This window comes from Caloenas nicobarica, chromosome 1, assembly GCF_036013445.1.
Source record: "Caloenas nicobarica isolate bCalNic1 chromosome 1, bCalNic1.hap1, whole genome shotgun sequence".
NCBI classification, from domain to species: Eukaryota; Metazoa; Chordata; class Aves; order Columbiformes; family Columbidae; genus Caloenas; species Caloenas nicobarica.
Window position 1 is genome coordinate 122,309,689 of NC_088245.1, and position 19,245 is coordinate 122,328,933.

General features: G+C 40.3%; 1 protein-coding gene across 3 annotated transcripts in view; it reads right to left on the bottom strand.

Moving 5' to 3' along the window:
• Positions 1-19,196, bottom strand: part of DYRK1A (dual specificity tyrosine phosphorylation regulated kinase 1A) — an 88,207-nt gene extending 69,011 nt beyond the window's left edge. Inside the window, exon 1 of one of the 3 annotated variants that reach the window (XM_065642735.1) lies at positions 19,075-19,196. The gene's annotated coding sequence lies outside the window, so the exon portion shown is untranslated. Of the gene's footprint in view, positions 1-17,817; positions 17,913-18,399; positions 19,023-19,074 lie in introns of those variants that run through there. The other 2 variants (XM_065642718.1, XM_065642727.1) reach the window with 2 other exon arrangements.
• Positions 19,197-19,245: the final 49 nt, after the last annotated feature.

A 19,245-nucleotide genomic window follows, 5' to 3' on the forward strand; every position in this document is an offset into this window, starting at 1 on the left:
ACATCTGAAAAAACAGGGGATCTAGGTATTCTCATTGTAAGTGAACAACGTGAGCTCAGATTCTCTCCACCTGAGGAACATCCTGAACCACCAGGAAGGGCAGCAGTCCCTCTGTCTTTCCCAACTCTCAGGTGTACAGCTATGCCTCCTTTCTTGGAAAGCTTCAGCGGTCACACTGAATATACAGTAAAACAAATCAACTCAACGACCCAATGAAAAACTGTTCACATTTTGTCAGGTTCATTTCCTGCCACCTTAGTAAACTGAACTGGCTCAGCAAATGGTAAGAAAAACTTAAAGCTAGAACAAAAAGACTAACAGGCCTTTTTGTGCCAAAAAAGATGCCAGCTTAGTTTATGCCATGTAACATAACTTCCCACCAAGCATATGCCTTCACAATCTGACCAAACTCATGGCCACTACTTACAAGAAAAGAGCAAGTCACAGATGAGGCTCATCTTCCAGGCACTCTTCCACTTCATGATGAAACAGTTCATGCATCTAAATAAGCAGTAAAGTTTCTACCCTTACTTACATCATTAGGTTCTTGTGCTTATCTTCCTAAGCTAGCCCAACGTGGAAAAGCAAAAATGCCAATGAAGAGAACCTGCAAGTATGCTTAACCAAGGGAGAAAGCGGACAGTTTCTTGTGATCCAGTTTTAGGCTGCTGCCTCCAAAATCTCCAAAGTAGATCAACAAAAAAATGCACAAATGAGTGTTCCCCTTCTTTGTTCCTTCAATGTAGTAAATAAATACATAAATAAATAATGACTCCACATTTTCCTCACATCATTCACTCCAAAACTACAGCACTAACATTTCTCAGAATATAGATCACCGTCACTCAAAAAAAAAATTTACCAAAATATGAATCATCCTAACATAATATTTTTCAACTTAACATAATTCAACATGGTTTTTAGTTCCATCTGTAGTTCATTTACCATGGCCTTATTCCCTGGTTAAAGAACCACTGACCTAGAAAACTCTCGTTTTCTGAGAGAGATAAATTAACAAAATTCAGTAAATTTTCATAATAGTCTAGTGATGAAGTCAAAATACCTTCTTTTCAGATTTATAACTCTGAGGTCTTGTTTTATTATCTTAGCCTCCATCCCTGCCTTGAAGCCTGATGTTGAAGCAAATCTTGATATATCTCAATATATACCAAGATACTACTGTAGAGGTAGCATGCTGCAAAATTTTTCTAAGTTTTAAATGGTATTACAATTCACTAAGAAGAATTCAAACACCCGATTCAAGTCATACATTCATGTGAACGCATGTAAACACAGGAAGAAGAGTCAGTAGACAGTACATATCAACCAGCAAAAGCTTTACTGGGGTACATGTATTATCACAATAAATAGAGGTTTCAAACATTCATGGTAGCTCTATGCCTCTACAAACTATGGTTACAGATAGCTCACTGCAGATTCTAGAACACCTGTTCTGCCAGACAGAATCATTGCCTTTTCTGCTGTAAGTGTGGAAAAAAATAACCAATACCACACACACCAAACTGGACAAAAACCCCACACCGTTAAGCCCAGAACATATCATAATCAAACATGACCTCCTATCCAACTCTCTTAGAATTTCACCCAGTAATTCCTCATCAAGCCTTCATCAATGTATGGAAGACCCCACAAAAAATACCTAATCATTTAAAAGCCTTCAAAGACCAAGAAACCATGACACTATTTCATCAAGTGAAATGGATTGCAAATTACCATTCAAACTGTATTATTTCCTGCTTACCACTACAGAAGGCAAAGACCTTCTGGTGGGGAAAAGGTTTTATAAATCTAACAAGAGGTTGCAGATACTCTGCCATAAGGTAACTCGATCTGAATTTGATAGCTAAGAGTTCGAATTCACAATCACACTCAGAAGTAGTTACCTTTTGTCAGCTTATCCTCAGTAAACTGACCACATACATACCTGCCTACACACACACTCCCACACACACACTTCAGCCCACAAAAATGTGAGACTTTGCTTTCACTCGGATAACAGAAAAAGAAGGTTAAGGCTAAGGATGAAGTAGCACAATTGCTAAGATAATCTAATAATTTGCTGCTACACACACACACACACACAAAAAAAAAAAAAGGGGGGGGGGGGGCTCTTCTACCAGTATTCCTCCCTTTCCCAATCCTCACTGCCCTAGCACTAATTGACCCAAAAGAAAACCAACTTTTTTCAGGTTTGTTTACTGGCTTTCTCATACACATACATGATGACAAATTATTTGAATAGATGTCATTTTTATTGATGTACTAAAGGTTTTAAAGAAGACAGGATACTACTTTTTTTTTTTTTTTTTTTTCAAATAACTGCTATATTATGGTCCTGAATGAGACTAGGCTCAAGCCTAGAACTTTTTACAAGCTCAAGACTAAGCTCAAGCTTAGTCTGTCAACTTCGAGTAATTTTGTTCTGAATCCCTTTTTCAGTTCAGGCACTATGAAGATGTATGGAATTCACATTTGAACATTCTCTGAAGGCAGTCATAAGACAAAAGTCTAAAAGACATCTCTAATCAGGATAAAAACCCAGGAAAATTCTCTCTAACAGAGGCCTTTCCGATTAATTTTGTGTAACTAGACTTTTATGCAGCCAAAAATAAAAAGTTGAACCTTTGGGACAATTTATTTGAATTTTACCAATTCTAGCATCCAAAAACTTGATTAATCTAATGTTCTCCAAGTTATTTGTCATTTGTTCAAGATGCAGACATTGCAGTAAAACTTTGACAAAAAATATCCATTTAAGTAATTCTAGGACATGCTAGGATTATACAACTTTCTGATTATTTAATAGTATCTCTGCCAGCATGAGAAGTTGCTGGAGTCCTGACCAGAGGAGTTTGGTTTTCTTTAGCACTTTTTTGCTGATAAACGTTCCTAAAATTATTTTAATAAGACAGGTTGAAGGAAGGAAAAGAGGAGAAATTAAAAAAAAAGGGGGGAGGGGGGGCTTTTAAATCCTGACCTTACAGACCCCTAAACAGTACTCAAGATCACCTGAGGTATCCAGGTCTGAGGTACCCAGGAAATCAAAAGGCAATAAAATCTTCAGTGTCCCACCTATGTTCTTACAGACTACCAAGAACAGCTCACCAGATGCAAAGACTCCAAAACAAAGACACTTTTCCAGCAGAATTTTTTCTTTCATTTTCTACTAATGTTACTGAACTGGTGTATTTCATGTAATGACGTGCTGTGCTTTTTAAGAAAGATTGCAGCAAAAAGACAACTTTTGATATAGACCTGCTCTTTTTCCCATTTTGTGCAAGAGCTCAACAAGACCATGAGTGTGATCTGACACACTCTGTGGATGATGCCACAGCAGAGATATCCTTAGGAAGAATACAATTTTTCTAGACACACCTGAAACAGCAGAGCTACACATGAAATCACAGGGGCACAGCAAAAGGGATAATAAACGCGAGACTCAAGAGCTTATACCACGTGCACCAAATGGATCAATTGTAGCCTAAAAGACTCATCTCTATAGGCCTTCATATGACTATTTTCCAGTGCAAGACAAAAAGGAAACACTGAACATGACAATGTAGCCATCAAGATGGTCACAACAGAGAACTCTGTCCCAATTCATAACACCATATATTTACTACACTGACATCTTTCTTTCCAACCTAAGAAAGAAGCAGCAAAGCCACCTTTAATCATTTCAAAACTGGAACTTCCCTCTTCCTAACGCCTTTCTCCCTCCCTCAAACAATAAAGCACCACCTTTGGAAATAAGCCAGAACTCCACACTGCTAATTTGAGACTGTAATTGAACTAAACATAAAGGAAATGTTATAGCTTCAGAGCTTAAGAAAAAGAGACTTCTATGGAGTTCACTGGTGCTACATTGAATCTGAGGGAAGATGGATCCCCACATGGATGTAGTAGCGGAGGCCTACTCTCCCTTTTTTGCTCAGAGAGACTTTTATTCAAAAATATTTCAGGTTAGCTTCATACTGCGTTTACAGGAATTACTAGAAAGCATGGAGATATTCTTCATGGTGCCTCTATGTTTAGGAAAGAGCAAGAGACATCTAACCTGTACAGATTTTATCTGCCACAGACACTGCCAGAAAACACTGGGCAGTCTTCCTTCAATTCCTGAAGGGGTCAAGGAGATGGATGACATCCTGAAAGGCAACAAAGACAGCCAAAGTAGGAATCTCTGAAATGCAGAATAGTCAGCTCAAAGCAAGTTAGGGAAACAGAGAAAAAAAGTCTTTATGAAAAGTGCAATGAATTGCTGAAGACAGGAGGGGGGAGAAGAACACAGGCACAAAACATCAAAGTAGTTAAACCATTATTTGACTCAGGAATCTCAACTACTCCTACAAGAAACTGAGCAGTGCCATATGGTTTATCAAAAGCTAAAAGTGTTTAGCCGTGGAAAAAAAACCCCACATAAAACAAGCAGGATGAATGAAGTTTACTGAAGAGTAGACTGCATCAAGACGTAAGGGAGAAGAGATGGATGAGATTTAACTAACTAATTAAATAAATAAATAGATCTGACAAGTCACTGAAGAGGTACAGCGTTTATGAGTAATACTTAGCAAACCAAGAAGGAACCAACTGAACATTTCCAAAGACAACTATTGTAATTCAGAATAGTGTTTGCCCTACTAGCACATACATCCTGATAGCAGGCTTCTTCATAACCTGACCTAGACCAGCTGGCCTAAGGAAACAAGAATATGCAAGCTCAGAAAGTGATATGTTTAAGTATGCCCTCATATAAAAACGCAAAATGTAAGATCCTATACATCACATTTTGCACAGATAAAGCATGCCTTGGAAGGTACTACTTAAGGTGCTCCTGCCCTCAGTCCACCCAAAGGCTTCGAGAAGCAAAGGAGATGGGTGGAAACTGCTTTCTTGCTGCTATACAGAACAGCTGTGTTGTCCAATATTAGACATTTTTATGTGAAGTCACTTTGGAATATTAAAATATGGATGGATACTAAAACAGATGGATTCAGATGTTAAGGAATGAGCACTCCTGTCTGCTTTCCCAACTAACTGGTAAATAGTTATAAACAAAATGTAAAGAACAAAAATATTAGGTATTTGAATACATGGAAGTGAAACAACAGCATAATCCCAGAAGCTCCGGTCAGTTATTAAAGAGGACAAGCAAGCACAGAATTTCCAAAAGAGTTGTCTGTTTGATTGTTTTTAACATAACCGGTCTGGCTGGTGGTTATGTTAAAACCAGACTATCAAGAGAAATATTTTTTTATGCCTCTTTGTATAGCAGAAACAAGAAAACTAAGCACCTTTACTCTGCAATTTAGCTTCTGGTATCAATAAGCTATGCTCACATCTTTTAAAGACAGCTGAAAAATACCTTTTATTAGAACATTAACTTTAGAAACTTCATCTTTCAGTTTGTCTAAACAGGAAAAATACATATTTTGTGTGCACATATCTATCTTAAGGCAATATAGAATTCAAGTAAAAATTTCCGAAGTGCATGAGACTGATATTGCATTGTTTTGAGGTAATGTTGTGGGGGGAGGGGAAGACAAATTAAAAACTTCGGGATTCTTAAGAGGTCTTTAAAACATGGGTATTTTTTCCCCTCAAAAGCATTATTCTTACAGAGAGGAAAAGAAAGCAACAAGTGAGAAAGAACAAGCAGGAGAAAACACTTAGCAAGCAAGAGACTGACCAAGGGAGAAAAAGGAGGTGCTTGAGAGACCAAGCGCTAGAAAGGCCATGGAAGAAAAGGGGCATGAGCAGTAGTTAGAAAATCATAAAGAGGAGCAAACGAGAGTGAGGAAGAACTAGAAGAGAGCACAAGTGAAAAGAGTGCAAGAAAGCAGAGATTCAGGAGGAGTAAGCAGGAGAGTTGGAGAAAGAACTTATCAAGTAAGACTGTGGCAGCGCATGTTAAGAGCGCACATGAGCAGGACAGCATCAGTGGGACTGTTAGGGAATAAGCACAGAAGTTTGAGATAGCAAGCAAAAGACTCAGAGGTAGAGCAGGGAGGAGGGGGTGGAAAGAGACAGAGAGACACACTGACAGGGGAGTGATTTACTACAGGAGGGGTGGCAAAAACTCCTCAGAATGATGTTCTCCATTAAGTAACAGTGCTATCAGAGCCAGTCAACCAAGCCCTGCCTCTTCTAGGCACCCTGTTCCTGTCCACCCACACAACTCATTCCATTATCTCGTCAAATGTCTGAGCAGCAGCAGAGTGTACCAGGTCTGGGAACTGATCTGACTGAAAATTAACTGGATTCTCCACCCTCACACACACCCAAATGTTATATATATATAAAATTATATATTTCAGCCAACTCAGTTTCCAAGTCTGATTCACTGGTTGGTCTTACGAACAGCTGTGCCAACACAAAGCAGGTGGGAAAGAGTAGCCAGAATCTGGAGAGAAGGGGAGCTACTTGAGCTGTAACTGCCTTCAAGGAACTCCTTGTTGCACACTTTGCCTTAGAACGACTCTTTCAACCATGTCCCCTCAAAGTGCTTCACTGGCTCTACATCTTGCAGCACGAAATTCACATCAGCTTGCTAATACTTACATTGTAAAACAAGCAGATATAAGGTCATCAGATTAAATACTATGCATGTTCCACTCCTCTCATCAATTAGATTTGAAAGCAAAGTGTTGTTGCTTTTCATCTTTTTTATCAATTATTTCAAATTTGGCATAGCTACCATTTTGCGGGGAGCAAGCTAATTTTCACTAGTCCCATAAAAACATATACAGATTTGGGTGGGTGGAAGGAGAAAATGATTTAGGGTAGACAAACCTATGCTGCTTGTGTTTTTCTCTGAAAAATACTGTTATTTGCTGTGCTGCCCTTCAGCATTCTCTCAGCACTGAAATTATGTACCAGCCAACAGTCTTCTCTCATACTAGAAGATGGAACTGATCTGGATGAAAAAAAAGATAATCATGTCTTCTCAAATTTCCCCCAAACTTAAGAACATATAGTAGCAGAAGAAGAATAGTTTCAACTTTTACTCATAAGCTTCCGTCAGTTTGCTTCCCTTCATTGCCGCTATTACTGAGCAATGTCTCGAGACTGTGACAAGTTTGATCAGCTGAAAGTAGAACACAGAATATTACTGAAGAAGAGTCATATTTAAGACATTTAGCCAATTTTCCCTCATAAAAGCCAGCCAAACCCAAGCATACAAAAGTGTGGTTCAAACAACAGGTATATGCTTGCACAGGTAACCCACTGTTCCCCAAACTGTTCACTCTCAAGTGGCCAACCCATAAGATTGAGAACTCAGCCCTGCCAGATCAAGTAGGACAGGTGGGAGCTTCCATACAAATAAGATGGAGATGTTTCAATCATACAAACTGGGTAAATACTATACATGACTGTTTCTCCTTCCATGTGGAAAAAAAAAGTTTTATAAATGTCATAAAAATCAAAGACTAAATTAAGAAATGCTTAAGGCAGGCATGATACACAATTCTGCCTCTTTCATATATCTTGCAACACAACATATATCTTTACTTACACAGTCAAATGCTATTTTATTCATTGAACAGATGCTTATCATGTATATCAGGATAACAGCACACAGAAAACAAAGCTATACATTAAGTGCCAGCTATACCATAAATGATACTATTTACTGAAATGCTCCATCAGTTCTTTCTGAAATGGAGGTATGCATATCAAAGGGGGAAACAGACTGCAAGTAAGAAATTAATTTGTTTTTCAAGACAAGCGAACTCCCTTTGGGAAAAATGAGTTCAAACTCAAATTCCCCCAAAATTTCCAAACAAATTCTAAGTTCCTTGAGCAACCCTCTATCTGGATATGCTGAGTCACTCTCCAACCTTAAGAGACTGTTTCTCTGAGTTACAAAGCACTCATAATATAAACTCAAATGCAGCTGCAAATACATAGCATCATCCTGCTATTAAGACATAAGACACCTAAACCCTTAACCTCAGCTCCACCCATGGCATTGTCTCTGTGTAACTTTGGGCAAGTCACTTTACCTTTTGTGTTTCCAGTCCCCTTGCAAAAAAGCAGCTTAGTAACATGTATTTATCTTCTGTTAGCAAAGAAAAACTGCCATGTGTATGGAAAGCAACATGAACTGCTATACAAAATCCCTAAAATCTCTGAAACCCCTCTCCCCACTCCAAATAACAGGGACTCAGTGCCTAAGGTTAGGCTGACAATAAGCAAGATACATAAACATTTCTAGGTATGGTGAAGGCTTTTCTCTGTACATTAGATCCTAATCACTGAAAAACATTTATCTTCTGCAAGATGCTGAAGGAATGTTAGCATTTGCTAGATTCAGATACTAAAACATTACATCTGTGTACAAACCTATAAGAAAGTCATAAACATGAGACTAAGCGCAAGGTCTGGACAGTGCAATTATTAACAACTTGTACCTAAAAAAATTTAAATTATATTTACTGCATAATAAAAGATAGTTCAGAACACCAAAACCAAGATATTATTTTCTCATTTTTGTCAGTGTTTGAGTGCTTGACTTAATATGAGAATTTTTATGGAAATAACTAAAAAAAGTCAAATGCAACTCTACAGAGGTACTCAAGATTAAAATATAAGGAGAAAAATCATGCCTACAACATACAGAATACAATGCATACCTGTTTCCTCAGATACATAAATAAATTGGCACTGTCAAGTTAGGACCTCATAGGTTTTATAACATACATAATGACAAACACAGAAATTGTATTCTGGGCCCACCGTATGCTTGCTAAAAATGTATCTTGAGGTTCCACCTCACCCCAAAGCACAGATCTCAGATTGTTTTGTTTTATGCAAACAAATCTTTGCTTTAATATAAAAAGATTACCAAAAAAAGATCCTTTTTTTAAAGTAGCACTAGTCCAGAGAAAGAGAATGAAAATAAAGCATAAAAAGAATCCTATATCAGAAAATACCAAGGAAAATATTTTCAAACATTGAAGTCTAAAAATTAAACTCTTCATCCCATATTCAAACTCTTCTATAGAAATAGTTTCATATTCTTGCATTTCAATAAAATTAGGTAGGAACTATAAGACTCAAAGTCTTAACAAAAAAAGAGTGAGGCCAAGAAGATTATAGTTTTGAAGTAAAAAAAAAAATAGTGCTAAAGACATACAAAGTGATGAATGATATAGGCAAGGTCAATTAAGTCTTCCTTCTCTTGTAACAGGCTTTGGGAAACAAATGTAAACTAAGGCCAAGGAAATCTTTTCCATGCACAAAAAATTTATTTACTGATCTCAATCAGTATATGTCTCTGACGGAGGAAAAAAAAACCAAACAACAAAACAAAACAAAAACCACACAGAACAAAACAAAAAACACCACCACACCACAACAACCAAACAAAAAACACCCCACGCACAACAAAACCAGACTAGAAATTATTACACTGGACAGATGAGGGGGAAAAAAAAACACCAACCAAACAAACAAACAAAAAAAACCACACAACACCTCCCTCCCCCCAAAAAAGCTCCTATGCCTCTGAATTTAAGTCTAACACGAACTTTTCAGTACTAGAAAAATACTTAATGAGATGAACTACTCCCATTTGTTTCTTAAGATGTTTTTTAATAAGCATCTAGACAGCTTATTGAGATTTTTTCTGCTATTAAATAAAAGTCACATACCCTACAAATACTGATAGTCTATATGCACACAAATCATGGATACACACTGATCAGAGGTCACAGATCATCTCTAATGCATCTAAATGCAAAGCGCCATGTGCATACACTGGCAGAGCTTCAGGAGACCTCCTAAAAATGTCAGCTTGGCACATATGTACCTTCCTTTCCTTCACATCATAGAATCATGGAATGGTTTGGGTTCAAAGGGACCTTAAAGAACATCTAGTTCTACCCCCCCTGCCATGGGCAGGAGCACATTCCACTAGACCAGGTTGCTCAAAGCCTCATCCAGCCTGGCCTTGAATGCTCCCAGGGATGGGGCACCCACAGCTTCTCTGGGCAGCCTGTTCCAGCACTTTACCACCCTCATGGTGAAGAATTTAATTTCTTCCTTATATCTAATCTAAATCTACCCTCTTCCAGTTTAAAGCCATTACCCCTTGTCCTATCACCACATGACCCTGTAAAAAGTCCTTCTCCAGCTTTCTTATAGGCCCCCTTTGGGTACTAGAAGGCTGCTATAACGTCTCCCGGGAGCCTGCTCTTCTCCAGGCTGAACAACCCCAGGTCCCTCAGCCTGTCTTCAGAGGAGAGGTGCCCCACTCCTCTGATCATCTTAGTGGCCCTCCTCTGGACTTGCTCCAGCAGGTCTATGTCCTTCTTATGTCAGAGCCCCAGAGCTGAATGCAGTACTCCAGGTGGGGTCTCTTGAGAGCAGAGGGGCAGAATCATCCCTGTCAGACCAGTGGTCACTCTTCTTTTGATGCAGCCCAATATATGGTTGGCTTTCTGGGCTGCAAGCACACATTGCCAGGTCATGTTGAGCTTCTCATCAACCAACACCCCCAAGCCCTTCTCCTCACGGTTGCTCTCAATCCATTCTCTGCCCAGCCTGTATTTGTGTTTGGGATTGCTCTTACCCATGTGCAGGACCTCGCTGAACTTCATGAAGTTTGCACATGCCCACCTCTAAAGCCTGTCAAGGTTGCTCTGGATGGCATCCTTTCCCTCCAGCATGTTGACCACATCACACAGCTTGGTATCATCAGCAAAGTTGCTAAGGGTGCACTCAGCCCCATTATCCATGTCACTGACAAAGATGTAAATGGTGCCAGTTCCAGTACTGACCCCTGAGGAATGCTGCTTCCCACTGGTCCACATTTGGACATTGAGCTGTTGACCGCAACTCTTTGAGTGCGACTATCCAGCCAATTCCTTCTCCACTGAGTGGTCCATCCATCAAATCTACGTCTCTCCCATTTAGAGACAAAGATGTCATGCAGGACAGTGTCAATCAAATACAAAATACAGAGCTGATGTCCCTGTGTATCACTGCCTACATTTTACTTTTATATTTCACTTCCATGAGAAGAGCAGCTAAACTGAAACAAACATATTTTAAAATATCTCCATTCAATTAGAGAAGTAGTATTTTTGTAAATTGTGCAGAAGAGAGAATTATTTCAGAACACAGTGCTTGAATCTTGTGAACTATAGGTAGAATTTGTTTTCTCATTTCTTGAAATAACTGGATGCTGGTTAAGAACATCTAGCAGAAAAATGGAATTATATACCTGCTTTATGCATGTATACAACTATTTTCTTGCATTATGAGAGGAAAAAAAAAATAAACTATGCTTAAAACAGAGAACTCAACACATAACTTGGCCAACATGTTTTCCTTGCTTTATTAATTTCTGTAAGAAATTAAATGGGAAAACTTTAGCAAAAACTTGTTTTTCGGTTTACTGTAATTATCTGGCAGTAAGCAAATTAAGTAAAGGAGCACTAGGTATTACCTTCAAATCTACATTTAGAAATTGCCTCCAATTCTAATGGTTCCTGACACAAGAAAAGCATTACATAAATTTCTAGTCCCCATCGCATTACGCAAACCGGTCTTGATTTAAGAATGACAAGAAAAGTTGTCAGTGTTATCATTAACCGCTAAGGTAAGACGGCCAAGTACTTGTACTCCAACAATCTATTTCCACATGTGCAACTGGATTTCTCAAGGTTTCAAAACTAAGCTCATAAAGTTTTAAAGTGTCCATGCTGTGAACATGACTCTGGTTAATTTAACTCCATAGAGATACATAGATGAATGTTTTGATGGGTAAAAAGACTGAAAGTAGACTCACATGGACACCATGAACTGCAAATCATGACTGCACAATGTGTAAAATACACAGGTGAAAATATCCCCAAACAAATCCTACAAAGACAGGAGATAAACCCTCTGGTAGGGACCACATCAGTTATCATTAATTATTTTCATTCACACCTACAAATTATTAGGTTTTAGACCTTCTATCATTAAGCTTTTGTACAACAGACTATCAAATTACAATAATTCACAGCCTTTTTTATTTACCAGAATTAAAAATAAACCACAAGCATATATGCATTTACACAATGCCGCAGCAAAAAAGCTACACAGGAAAACATTAAGAATGAAGGGGTATGCATATCAAAGTAATGAAATCCTCATTAAATGGAGAAAGAAATAGTATTTAGTTTATGTTGTACAGTACAAAACAAAATGGAAATCAGATCCCAGCCAAGGTCTCTAAGTAGCAGAACAATGCAAAACCAAACAACTTTTAACTATGCGCTTATAATACAACCTTCAACTAGCTGTAGTTTATAAGACAGTATCATATATACTCTTTCCACTCAGCCTTCAACATAAATGAATCATTTATGATGCTGTCTCTAGTAGACATAGTTCACAGAAGACATTAATTCACTTAGAAACCAAGCTTGTAAAATGCAGTGACTATTAAGAATAATAAACCATCAGAAAATGTTTGTGGAGAAATAAGGGTCATTCAAAATGAAGCTGTAGTAATTGCATAGTTAACTGACCCCTCCCCAGAACTGTACCTATTAGTGCTTCTGATTTTGGGATAAAGTGTAACATATGTGTGTAGCCTTAGCATATATCGAACTTTACTTCAGCAAAAATCTGATTTCTGTGGGAAGACACAGATGGATATGTGCAATCACGTATCAAGTTCAGCATTTGCAGCAATGCCCATTCTCCCGCATAGGGCCTGTCTCAAAAATCTCAGCTTCTGAAGGCACACTATAACATTGACAGGAAAGTCACCCTAAATACGAGAACACAGTACAAGAATTCTAAGCTTACAAACATCTGATTGTGGTGAAAACTATATATTCATCTGTGTTAGTCCACAACTATGCCCCAGTATTTGTAGATTTTATAACTAACTTCTACAGGAAGGGAAACTGCCAAGATCTTTATGCAACAATCACTTCTTGTAACATCAACAAAGACATCAATATATTTCAAACACGAACTTGCAATTTTTGGCATACTATTAATTTAATGCCTACTTATCCACAAGTTAGAAGGAAGAACAACGAAGAAACCAGAATCAGACATGATCCAGGGAAGTTACTGAGCTTCCAAGATCAATCTGATTTTGCAAGACTGTATTATAATTTGTCTATAATCAAACACACTCCCTTTGTGTATTTAATGTACACGTCCTGTTAAAACTGTATTTAAAAAACATTAATATATATGGTTATATATTTGTACCTAGGAAAAAAGCTGTAGTGGTCAGACAAAACAGAGATCAGCATAAGGAAATTCATAGTGTTCAGGAAAATATAGAACTGAGGAAGTACTAATACATTAACTTCCCTACCCGACAATATTTTTTCCTCTTTTTACCCCTTCCTTCAGTTTAAACAGTGCACTGACAGCATGGACACAAAACTATTTCCTCTACAAAGGAAGTGGATGTGCTATGCTCCAATTGGCTTCTCAGTAACAGGTCCACTGGCAAAGTAAATGAGAAGTTATTAGCAATTTACATAGTTCACAGGAACACAACTTAAGATTTGAGCACATATAGGAAAACAGGATTTTGAATGAACAAAAAGGTTAGTTAGCTACCTGCATTTGAAGCCAGGAAGCCACAAACCAATGAACAACAGGTTTTTGGGACACTAGCATTTAAAAGTTTCACTGGCAAGGTCGATTTAATCACTAAAATGTATTTGACTATTATTGTGCCAACTAGTCATTCTACTAGTTTGTTTTTTTCCAGTAACTCATCAAAATTAAATCTGTTTTTCACTTATATTTTGAAATAATAACTCTGCCATCAAAAATCAATTTGTACACTTCCATTCCTCTCTTATTTCACCATCCAGTTATTAAAAAGAAGTAACTTTTCAACACATAGATGTATTAATGTATTATTAACTATTCCTTTAACAGACTCAAAACGCGGTCTACTTTTATTTGCCTCTGGGGGGAAGGAAAAAAAGGTTTTGGAACTTTATGTAACACATAAATTGAAGGCTTGGTTTCTCACAGCTGAAACAAAACTGACACTTAATGGAGTTAATTTCACTTTCATTTACTCAGTTTCACTTTCAGGTATTTATTGCTACTAAGACCCCAGAAACCTTGCAAGGAATACTTTTACAAATAACTGCTAGCTTATGTGATTTTAATTACTAAATATTTTCACTGCTTTTGAGAAACGTTACATTCAGAGCTGAAATTAAACTGATTATGTCTTCATACAGGGCAACTGAAATAGCTACCATCTAGACTTCAGAGGCTCCAGAGTATTCAGACCATATGGATGTAAGCAGAGCTGACTGGGAACTACCTTCCACATTTCCCAGGCCCTCCAGCAAGTATTCTCCCTGTGCACTGTATGGACGGGACATTTTGGAATGAACGAGGATATGAAAACATCAGTACTTTTCATACCAAGCTGCCCCATCTCTGTCCTTTTCAACTGTGGAAAAACTCACCTACCCTTTAGAGACTGGGGAGGGGAAGAGGGCGGGGGGAGGGGAAGAGAGGGGGCGGGGGGGGGGGAAGAGAGGGTGGAAGCAAAAGAGGGGAAAGGAAACCTTATGAAGACAATGGGACTTAGCCTGTCTCATCACTATGTGCATTCTAGTCAAAGACGAGCTCCTTTTAATCTGTGCTCTCAGACAAGAAAGCCATAATTTGGCACCCACAGATACTGGACAAGGCACTTATATATGAGTATTATGAAACGGAGCTAAACTCCAAACAAAGCCAGGTAAGTATGAAGTAGAGATCTATTCTGAAGTCATGAGATACATTTTACTAGCAAAAGCAGTTATTTTTTCAATCACAGTTAGATAACACAGAATCAAACACAGAATTTTACCCTCCCCATAAGGGAAGGAAATAGCCAATAGAGATCAATTACAGACTGTTGCACCCAACTAATGATTAGGTCACCGCAATTCTATTTGTATATTCTGTCACCTCGAAGGGAGAGTACTAGATAACTCTATATATAGAATATGTCTTTCTGGAAGTAACAATTGTTTCTAATTATCAAAAGTTTCTCCACTGTTTTTAAACCATCAATAGGTTACAGTTCCCAGAATGCTCCTCCTGAAGGACCCATGAAGGTGAGGAAGGGAGAGTATTCCCCTTCTCAGAATGTTGCCTCTACTTCTTTCCCCACACGGAAGCTTACAAGAACAGTATGTTTGCTCAGAAAGGTTTTTTGTATTATTTCAAATAGTCTTAGAACAAAAAAACAAGTATCACTGCAAAACATAGACTTTAAGAAGTCTAAAAGACTTGATTAGCAAAAAAATTACATAATTTTTAAAAAAATGTTTACCAACCTCTTACCAAAAAAAGAGAGATGAAACTGTAAACTTAACAAATAATCTATTGTACTCAGTTACAAAGACAAAAGCAGCAGTTCTCTGTAAATAATCCTATTCTACAACAACAGATCTATTTACAAAAGGATTTCAGAAGTTACACAAGTCTCTCGTGCTCCCAGAAAACAGAGATATCAGAAAGTTTTTTACTTTACTTTGGAGAGTAGTTCTCCAAATAGCATTAAAAATTACCACAGAAAGACTAAGCATATACCAGTCTTCAACTCTTACTCAAAAATCTAACAACAACTTTCAACCTACAGTCCCATAGCCAGGGTTAAAAACACCTGAAATAAAGAGGTTTTAAGAGGAATGCTGAAAAGAGAATCTAATTATAGCAACAAAATTGCTTCTTTGGTAAGAAGACGTTTTAGTCTTCAAATCACCACCCATTTCAGTTCAGGTGAAACTACAAAATGCTATCATAGCAAATAAAGGTACAGTTTTCCACGTGTTTTATTAACTAGTCTTTTTGCACACTACCATATGACCAGGTGGTACAGTTTCAAACACGTTAGCATAACCTAAACAGGACTTTTTCACTTTATGTTAAGGTGTTGACTAACCAATTTGAACCAAAGTGACAAAAAGCCTCACAGTAAGTCCATTAAGGCAAAACCTAGTAACACAGTTAACCCAGACACATTTCTTTGCAAAGACCTATCAGAATTAAGATTTTTAAATGTGGTATGTATGTTAGCAAGTATGTCCTAATCAAATGTAATTGTAAAAGCTTAGATGAGGCACAGAATTTTTACTAGATACCAGTCATGTTTTCCTACTTTGTGTAAGGTATCAACCGGTTTGTTAGAAGTCATTTATGGTCATAACACGTTAATTCCCAGTCTACACAAAACCCAAGTACTTTAAAAATTGATAAATTCCTGATGACTACCTCATTATTTTACACAAGAGAATACTATCCATAAATTGACACTGAAATAGAGAACTCTTGGCTGCTATTAGGTAAAATTATCCTTGTTGTGGATTCTCTGTCACTGTCCAACATGGGGGAGGGGATTCCAATGACAAGTTCTAAATCCATCCAAGTAGTGATTCAGAAACTGTAACATTGCTGCTCATGTAACAAACTGTCTTTCTTACCTATTTGCTTGGAAACAATATTAAACTATTGTCATACATAAACCTGTATATAATAAAATAACAGAAGGAATTGCCCTCTTGATTTAAAAAGGCTGTGCTCTTTATTCAATTTTGAACAAGATACACTTGCTTTAATTCAAGCAATATTCAGAAACCATTAATTAAACTTGATAAGCTTCATAAACTTTGACAGAATTTTTAATTCACAGCAGAAAATGTAAATTTAACATCGCATACATTCTACTTTAGATTGCAAATAATACTCTAGTTCTAAATAATGCATATAAGCCAAAAACATGAAGCATAGCCTAAAAAAGTAGTCTATATATATACACACAGCAAGTTCACCAAATATATATAGATAACAGTTAACAAATACTAGCTCATACTCAGAGTTATTTTCAGTATTATTATTCTAATTCTATAAAGTATAATTAATTTTCCAAAAATATCCAACCTACAGAGGCTGAGGAGAGAGTGGAGAAAAAGAGAAACACATTTACCAAAACTTTTTAGGGCTACAGACTATTCCAATGAGACAAGTTCAGTTCTGCTTGGTTACAGGCAGAGTTAAATACTACTATTAACAAAATATTTGCTTATTTATCACCAGATATTGCCGATGTATTTTTCAAATTTACACTCTTTTTTTTAAGGAAAGGAAAATGAAATACCAACGCGATAATAAAACAAGCAGTTAACTTCCACAGATCTAGACCCCCCCCCATGATACTATATCCATGTAAGTGTGACTATATATATACCTACTGGCAAAAGCTAACAGCACGCTCTCATTCAGGTTAAAACAGTAGGTTGTCAAAAACATGCTTGTTGATTTATTTTGTAGTCAGATATTCTTTGTTAATTTTAAAGAACAATGAATGTTTATTTCCCCCAATGACTGTGGAGTAATAGGAGAGCTAAGTAACAGCAGCAATCTAGACACATGATCAAAGAACCCTACATAGTCTTTGGACAGACGAAACTGAAAACTTCAAAGCTGACTGAGATTCAAAAATGCACTAATTTCGAAATTTCCAATTACAGTACTTTTAATTGTGTTTTCTGATTTTGTGGTGGCGGGAGCGAATGCCTCTCCAGAGAAGGAACACCCTCTGTATCAGATGAGAACTCTAATCTCTTCAGCAACACAAAGCTAAATTCCTATAAGGCTGCACCTAGCTATTAAAATATAGAAGTGCCTGTGTTGTCCCTGTGTCTATTCCCAACTGGTTCTCCCTCCTCTTCCCCACCCCCCGCCCAGCTGACAGTCATCTCGCACAGGTAATCCTTCTACATCGCCCTCCAACTTCCCCACCTCCCTACCTACCACACAAGTCCCTCACACGGGTGCAGGCAGGGGCACCTAAAGCCTCCACCACAACAGGTGCCCGCTCAGCTGGTGGTTCAACTCCTGACACCCTCCTCGCCTCCTTCTCCCTGCTTCCCCGGCCGGGGCGAGCCCTCGCACCCGCCCACCGCAGGGCGTTGCGCATAAGAGCGAGAGGATCCAGCCGAGCTCCCCTTCCCTCCATCGCCGGTCCCGCGGCCCTTCTCGCCGCTCCGCTTCCCAACCCGGCAGCAACAACCTCTGCCGGACGCCGAGAGGAAAAGGGCCGCAGAGGCCGCGGCGGCCACCGCTGCCCCCCGGCCGTGCCCGGTCGGCCCCCGAAGGGGGCGGCGGTAGGGAGGGCGGGGAAGAAGGCCAGGTCCAAAGCCCGGCCCGGGTCCCGGCCCTCCCAGCGCCGGCCCGGGGCTCGGCGGGCCCCTGCGCTCTCCCCATCTCCGCTCTCTAAGATGGCAGCGGAGCTGCCCCTTGCGCTGCTCCCCCCTCGACCGCGCCGGGCCGGGAGGTGGCACCAGCTCGTCCCACTGCGCAGCTCCCCGCCACCGGCTGAGGCGTCTCACTTACCCGTGTGGGGGGCGGCGGGCCCTGCGCTCCGGCCCGGCTTCTCCCGGTTGAGGCCTCCTTCCCCGGGCGGCGGGCGCAGGCAGGGCGAGGAGCGAGCGCTTCCCCTGGCCTCGGCCAGGGGCCCCGGCGCGGCAGCGCCTCCCTCTTGTGCGCTCCGCAGTCCGGCCGCCCCGCCGCGTTCGGGCCCGTACGGCTGGCGGCGGTGCCGGTGCCGCTCGGGTCGTGGTGGGCACCGGCCGCGGGGTCTGTCCGCTGCGCGCCTTCCTCTCTGGGCGGCGAAGAGCGGGGGGGAGGGGGCGCCCGGCCCGGCGGGCGGATCCGCAGCGCTTCCTGGCCGGGCTGGATTTTCTATCGCTCACAAAATGGCGCGCGTTCCAAACCTGCGCAGCGCCCGGCGGCGGCAACGGCGGGGCCCGGCCTCACCTCGGCTCGGCGCGGCGGCAGCGGCCTGAGCCCCGGCCAGGCAGCGCGGGGACAGCGGCGGGCGGGCGCGGGCGGGCGGGGGGAGGAGGAGGGGGTGGGGGGGAAGCGCAGCGCCGTACCGAGCCCCCGGGAACTCCTCGCTCCCTCCCTCCCCCGCCTGCCAGCCTCTACCTCCTCCTCCTCCTCCCTCCCTCCCCGCCCGCTCCTCCTTCCACCGCTCTCCCTCCCTCACTCCCTCCCTCCCTCGCGAACCGGCTTCGCCAGGGCGCTGCGCCGCCGCTCCTGCTGCCGCCGCCGCCTCGAGCTTGTGCTCGTCCGCGCCCGCCCGCGCGGGACGAACTTCTCGCGTGTCCCCGCCGGACCCTCGGGGGACAGTTTTTTTGAGGGTGTTCTTTCCTGTTCTTCTGCGATAACGTCTTTCGG